The sequence below is a fragment of the Oncorhynchus gorbuscha genome, unplaced genomic scaffold, assembly GCF_021184085.1.
Source record: "Oncorhynchus gorbuscha isolate QuinsamMale2020 ecotype Even-year unplaced genomic scaffold, OgorEven_v1.0 Un_scaffold_12022, whole genome shotgun sequence".
NCBI lineage: Eukaryota > Metazoa > Chordata > Actinopteri > Salmoniformes > Salmonidae > Oncorhynchus > Oncorhynchus gorbuscha.
In genome coordinates, this window is record NW_025744534.1 from 1,358 (window position 1) to 8,859 (window position 7,502).

A 7,502-nucleotide genomic window follows, 5' to 3' on the forward strand; every position below is an offset into this window, starting at 1 on the left:
CTGAAAGATTACAGAAAACAGGATGATGAAGTCAGTAAGTCAGAGCATCTATTGTATTCACAATGGGGTCTGTTGGTGTCCCCATCCAGATGTAGTAGAATATGTTGTTCGGGGTGTTAACCATAGAAATAGAACTAGCAGAGAATAATTCCCATTCAAGTCAATGTTCCATGATGGGTGTCTTGAGGGGGCTTTAGCCATTCTAGAGTATTGAGGATGTTATAACATCTTAAACTAGAGTTAACCAGAACTGGCCTAAAGAATGGCACAGATAACAAAAATAGGACTTTTCATCTGACGGACTTTGTATAAATTGAAACGTTGTATTTTTAGTTACAATTGTTAATGGAGCAGCAATATTCCATGTGCTGGCCTCTCATTTCCTATACCCATTCTAGTACTATGTTCTCTATAAGCAACTGCTGCTTTACATGCAGTGCTCGCGATGTGTGTGGGATCTAAGAGGTATGTTAGGTTTCACTTGAGGAGACAACCTATCGTCTACTATTTCCTTCGTGATCACCACATTGCCTCTTGTGGAGGAACTGAGGACGGAGCCAGAGGAGCTGAGGCCGGAGTTGAGGCCGGAGCTAGAAGAGCTGATGTGGGAGCTGGAGGAGGTATGGCCAGATTTTGAGGAGCTGAGGCCGAGGCTGTGAGGAAGGGAAACCCATGGTTAGCATAGTTAGGATCTATGATCATAAGGACTAAGTATCTATTAAAGGTCACATAGCAGTAAATTCACATCCAAAGGAACAATGGCTCACATTAAGGTGAACTTCAAATTAACATTGCTTCTAAAGTGAAATGTTGAAGGAGACATTCATTTTCACTTGTTTCAAGGACCCGTCTTCCCATCCTGCCCACCCCGCTAGCCTCTCCCGTCCAGCAGCCTCCTGTACTCAGCAATCTCCATCTCCCAGGCGTGTCTTGATGTCCAGCAGCATCTTGTACTCCCTGGCCCCTGGCGTTCCATGTCGCTGCGGAGAGACACTAGCTGCTCCTCCAGGCTGGTCACTTGGTTCTGGAGCGACCCAGCTGCATGGGTAACGGCCCTCCGTCTCCGCCAGCGTGTTCTCAGGAGGCCTTTCTATTGGCCGGGAGAGACAGAGATCAAAAACTGTGGGAGTAAGTTTGGAATTTGGAATGTTTACTGTCATACTGAAAGGTTAGCTTGAGTAATTGAATGTGAAGGCAGGTAGAGGTTAGCTATAATGTGAGGACAAAACAAATATGCTTGTTCTAGGTCCCAAAACAAAGAGATGTTCTGTTAAATCTGACAATTCATCTTGATGGTTGTATAGCTCTTTCTCAAATAAAACTGTGAAGGACCGCTTCTCTGGACCCTTATCTCTCTTTTTTGACAAATATATCAAGACTGTTTAAAGACAGCTTTTTTTTCCATCTACGTAACATTGCAAGAAATCCCCCTAAAACTTTCTGTCCAAAAATGATGCAAGAAAAATGTATCCACGCTTTTGTCACTTCTAGGTTAGACTACTGCAATGCTCTACTTTCCAGGCTACCTGGATAAAGCACCAAATAAACTTCAGTTAGTGCTAAACACGGCTGCTAGAATTTGACCTTCAACCAAAAATGTGATCATACCCAGTGCTAGCTCTCTACACTGGCTTCCTGTTGCTGGGCTAGGGCTGATTTCCAAGGTTTCACTGCTAACCATATGTGCCATTACATGGGCTTGCACCACCATCTTTACGATCGGTCCTGCCGCACATACCACACACATACACTATTGTCACAAGACGCAGGCCTCTCATTGTCTCTAGATTTTCTACAAACAGCTGGAGGCAGGGCTTTCTCCTATAGAGCTCCATTTTTATGGAATGGTCTGCCTACCCATGTTAGAGACACAGACTCTATGATTAAGTGTATTCTGTCCCAGAAGGTGAACGTAAAGGCACTTGAGCAACGAACCGCCCTTGCTGTCTCTGCCTTGCCGGTTCCCCTCTCTTCACTGGGATTCTCCACCTCTAACCCTGTTACGGGGGCTGAGTCACAAGCTTACTGATGCGCTTCCATGCCGTCCCTAGGAGGAGTGCGTCACCTGAGTGGGTTGAGTCACTGATGTGAGCTCCTGTCTGGGTTGGCGCTCCCCTTGGGTTGTGCTGTGGCAAACTGACATTTACTCCTGACATTTACTCCTGAGGTGCTGACCTGTTGCGTCCTCGACAACCACCGTGATTATTATTATTTGACCCTGTTGGTCATCTATGAACATTTGAACATTTTGACCATGTTTTGTTATAATCTCCACCCGGCACAGCCAGAAGAAGACTGGCCACCGCTCACAGCCTGGTTCCTCTCTAGGTTTCTTCCTAGGTTCTGGCATTTCTTGGGAGTTTTTCCTAGCCACCGTGCTTCTACAACTGCATTGCTTGCTGTTTGGAGTTTTAGGCTGGGTTTCTGTACAGCACTTTGAGATATCAGCTCATGTAAGAAGGGCTTTATAAATACAAATTATTTGATTTGATTTGGTGCCTGGCTACAACAACTTGAGGGATAGTGTTAGAGTCCAGGTGAAAGTGAGATACGTGAGGGATGGTAGAGAATGATGAAAGAGTCAAATGTTGATTATTGCAGAAAGTTGCAGAAAGTTGTGTACGCAATGTGCCCTAAACTGTGGTCCTTGGTCAGATGTTTGTAATTACGGCTCACCATGGTGAGCTGTGACTGCAGTTCGGCTTCCAGGCCCTGCAGTGTACGACGGATCTCCGAAATCTCTGACTTGGAGGTTCGAGAACTGTGCTGGACGCTACCTCCTTGTTCAATCGCTCTTCGTTCATAAACACAGTGGTCAATCATCACAGAAACAAACCAACATTTCAGCTCATGATAGAATGACACCACTACAACTAGCAAAGCAAACATCTACACCATGAACATATTTTAAGGGTTCTAGAGGTTCTACCTGGTCTGAATCCAGGCCTCCAGGCCACGCTGGTTCTGGCAGCACTACCGGCCTCGTACTGCTCACGGATCTCAGCCATGACTCTGGACAGGTCCTCCTGTGGTGCTGCGTCCACCTCCACGTTGATCTGTCCAGTCATCTGAGTCCTCATGGCCAGCAGCCTCTTTGGAGAAAACATAGAGGTGAGTTTAAAGGACTAAGAAGTGACTAAATTCTGCCTGATGGTAACAACTTGACCTGCCCTCTGTCTTCATTATACATTTGAACACCATTGCTTGATACAGATGTGCGAGCCAGCAATGGTGTTCAAGTGATGAAGACCACAATAGCAGGTTGACACCAGTGTAGATGTAATACACATTAGGGACTGTATGAATATGTCCCAGTCAGCCCCACACCCACCCCTCCCCTCATGGTTCTTCTTAAGAATAGATAGGCTCCTCCTTCCCGGTCCACTCGATCTGCATCTCCCAGGTCAGATCTGGCCATAGCCATCTCATCCAGCATCCTCTTCATCCCGGCGATGTCCGCTCCACTGACTGACGATGGTCAGCTCGTTCTCATACCTGAGAGGTGGAGAGAACTTAGGTCAAAGAACTGCCTGAATGTGTTCCTCTGTGAGAATAGCAGGGGGGTTAAAGATTCTATTATTCCATTAAGTTTGGGGAAAATAAAAGAAAGTAACACCAGGCTTCTGATATGTCTGTTGGGGGGGTGTGGTTATGGTGGAGGTGAAGGGTAATGTCATTTGGTTTCCTTTTTATAGATTCAACACAAAATGTAATAAAAAACAGTATGCGAGTTTTACAGATTTGGGGTTATTCCAAGTGGTTAATGTAAGCAGTGTACTGTACCAGCAGTGTACTGTATCTGTGGATGGTGTTGGATGTACTTACTTGTTTCTGAAGTCGTCTGCAGCGAGCTTCGCGTTGTCAATGTTCAGATAGATGCTTCCGTTCAAGCAGGTGGCAGCCTGGATCTGAGAGGTGGAGGACGGCAAAAACATTTCAGGATGGGTATGCATGGAATTTGACACGAATGTAGCACACACAAACAGTGATACCACACTGTAAGCATTGAGTTCTGAGTTTCAGCTGCACTGTAAAGGATAGACCATAGAAGCATTACAGGGAACCTGTTGTTGTTATGATCATTGTATAGCATGACATGACACAAAGAAACATTTTGCAACTTTTGCAATCGCATCGGGGCTATTAAGAGAGAGGAAGGATTGGCTTCAATGATCTGCTTTACTTTCAATTCTTCAGCTGCAAATATGCATACTGTCTTTGCATCTATCTTTGATGCAAATTCTTGGTTGAATCAATTATAACAAATGTTTATAATTTAGCATTTTCTAAAAGTCATATTAATTTCACTATTAGTAAGTTGTTGGAAAAACTATCTGATGAAGTGTACACCATGTACAGGTACTCTCTAACAAAGAATAACATTTTCACAATGCAGAAGTTATCATGTTTTGACATGCTGTGATGTCATCATTGAGTGCTCTTGCCGTCTGAGGACATGTCAAATACCTTGTCCTGAAGGTGGCGATAGTAGCGTAGAAGCCAGAGTAATTCATGACGTAAGAGGCGTCTTGATCTCAAGGAACAGCGGATCTTCAGCTCCAGCTCGCCGTTGGCCGCCTCCAACAAGCGCACCTTCTCCAAGTAGGTGGACAGGCGGTCGTTCAGGTTCTGCATTGTGGCCTTCTCATTGGCCGAGACATTAATGTCGGCTCCACCGCCGCCACCACCACCCCCACCCATGCCGAAACCATAACTGCCACCGCCGCCGCCAACCCCTCCCATGCCGCCACCACCCCCTCCCATGCCGAAACCATAACCGCAACCGCCGCCGCCGCCGCCCCCTCCCATTCCGAAACCATAACCACCACCTCCGCCACCAGAACCGAACGAGGAGCTAGAGATGCGCACCCCAGAGCCTCCTGCTCCTCCATACACACTGCCGGCCCTCATGGCAGTGACACGGCCTCCTCCACAACCACCACCCATCGAGGAGAAGTGGGAGGAGCCCATTCCCATTCCACCTCCACCTCCAGACCTCATGGACATGGTGCCACCTCCGCCTCCACCGCCGCTGCTGCTGTAGGACATGCTAGATCTGGAGAAGGACATGGCTGCTGAGAGCGAGTCTGCCTGCCTGGGATGAGGAGAGAGAATGTGGTGCACGGCCCAGACACTGTTCCCTTTTTATGCTGCACAGGGCGGAATGAGGGAGGGAGGTTGGGAGTAGGACATCGGTGGGAGATGAAGAAGGGAGGAATAGAGAAGGGTGGAATACAGGGAGATATTACCTCATGTAGAGCAGGGCAGGGCAGGGCTCTTCCACCCACTTTGACAACCTGTTGGCAAACGCCAGGATGCAGAAGGAGATGGTGTGCCAAAGACACACCAGAATGGCTTTCCAAGAGGTGTTGAGTATTCCAGGGTGGTCCAGTCTCAGTCCAAAAACAATGGTTAAATGTTGCCATAAATCAGAAGGGTGCAGTCAGTCAGTCAGTTTATATTGGCATCTTCACACAAACAAGGTGCCAGGCCAGTGCAATTAATTTAGATAAAAGCAATTAATCTGAACGCATTAATCACTATATCATCTATCATACAGTACATGGCCAAAAGTATGTGGACACCTCTTCAAATTTGTAAATTTGGCCATTTTAGCCAAACCTGTTGCTGACAAGTGTATAAAATCGAGCACACAGCTATGTAATCTCCATAAACAAACATTGGCAGTGGAATGGCTTTAATGAAGAGCTCAGTGACTTTCAATGTTACTGTCATAGGATGGCACCATTCCAACAGGTCAGTTTGTCAAATTTCTGCCCTGCTTGTGCTGCCCCAGTCAACTGTAAGTGATGTTATTGTGAAGTTGAGACCAACAATGGCTCAGCTGCGAAGTGGTAGGCCACACAAGTGGGGACCGCTGAGTGCTGAAGCACGTAGAAATGGTCTGTCCTCGGTGACAACCCTCACTACCGAGTTCCAAACAGTTAGTCTGGAGCATTAAGAAATAGGTTTCCATGGCCGAGCTGCCGCACAAAAGCCTAAGATCACCATGTGCAATGCCAAGCTTCGGCTGGAGTGGTATAAAGCTCACCTCCATTGGACTCTGGAAAACTGGAAACGTGTTCTCTGGAGTGATGAATCACGCTTCACCATCTGGCAGTCCGACGGACTAATCTGGTTTTGAAAGATGCCAGGAGAAACACTACTGGCCCTAATGCATAGTGCCAACTGTAATGTTTGGTGGAGGAGGAATAATGTTCTGGGGCTGGTTTTCATTGTTCGGGATAGGCCCCTTAGTTCCAGTGAAGGGAAATCTTAACGCTACAGCATACAATGACATTCTATCGAAGGACTTTGGGATCCCATCGAACACCTTTGGGATGAATTGGAAAGCTGACTGCAAACCAGGCCCATCACCCAACATCAGTGCCCGACCACACTAATGCTCTTGTGGCTGACTGGAAGCAAGTACCCCCCAGCAATGTTCCAACATATAGTGGGAGGCCTTCTAATAAGAGTGGATGCTGTTATAGAAGAAAAGGGAGGACCAACTCCATATTAATGATTTTGGAAATAGGTTTTTGATGAGCAGGTGTCTACATACTTTTGGCCATGTATTTTGGGGTGGCAGGTAGCCTAATGGTTAGAGCGTTGGGCCAGTAACCGTAAAGGTTGCTGGATTGAATCCCCGAGCTGAAAAGGTAAAAATCTGTCGTTCTTCCCCTGAACGAGGCAGTTAACCCACTGTTCCCCAGAAGGCCATCAATGTAAACAAGAATTTGTTCTTAACTGACTTGCCTAGTTAAATAAAGGTTACATTTCAAAATAAAAAATGTAGTGTTTATTTCTGTCTGTATCTTGATTTATGGCTGTGCACCACTGTGAGTATAGCCCTCTACTTTTCAAGCCTTTTATGAGTTTCCCAATTCTCCCACAGTCATATCTGGCAAAACTAACTGTACCATCCTCTAACTCCAATGCCTACTGTGTTGAGTAACAGGGCAGGCTCTTCAGAGGGGGAATATAAGGACCACTCTACTCAGTGATATCTGAAAAATAATATTTTCAAATTATAAAGTTATGCTTTTTAGATAAAACCATATGAAATATACTCACATCACCAAATACCTGATTACCTAAAACACATTTTCACAATGAAGGTCTACAGAAGTCTCTGCAGGACCCTCTAGCGTAGCACCCTGGTGTAGCCGGAGGACAGCTATTTTCCTTCCTCCTCTGGCTACATCGATTTCAATACAAAAACCAGGACGCTCTTGCTCCTGACCTATTTCCATAGACCTACGTGGCAGTTCTGACGGAGACCACCCAGAACCTCGATGTGAATGTGGATGAGATCCAGTTGGGATATGCCCCTTAGTTCCAGTGAAGGGATATCTTAATGCCACAGCATACAATGACATTCTATTGAACATCTTTGGGACGAATTGGAATGCCAGCTGCGGGCCTAATCACCCAATATCAGTGCCCAACCTCACTAATGCTCCTATGGCTGAATGGAACCAAGGACCTGCAGCAATGTT

The 7,502-nt window shown here is 46.2% G+C and overlaps 1 pseudogene; it reads right to left on the reverse strand.

Moving 5' to 3' along the window:
* Positions 1-458: 458 nt before the first annotated feature.
* LOC124016931 lies at positions 459-5,123 on the reverse strand (annotated as a pseudogene).
* Positions 5,124-7,502: the final 2,379 nt, after the last annotated feature.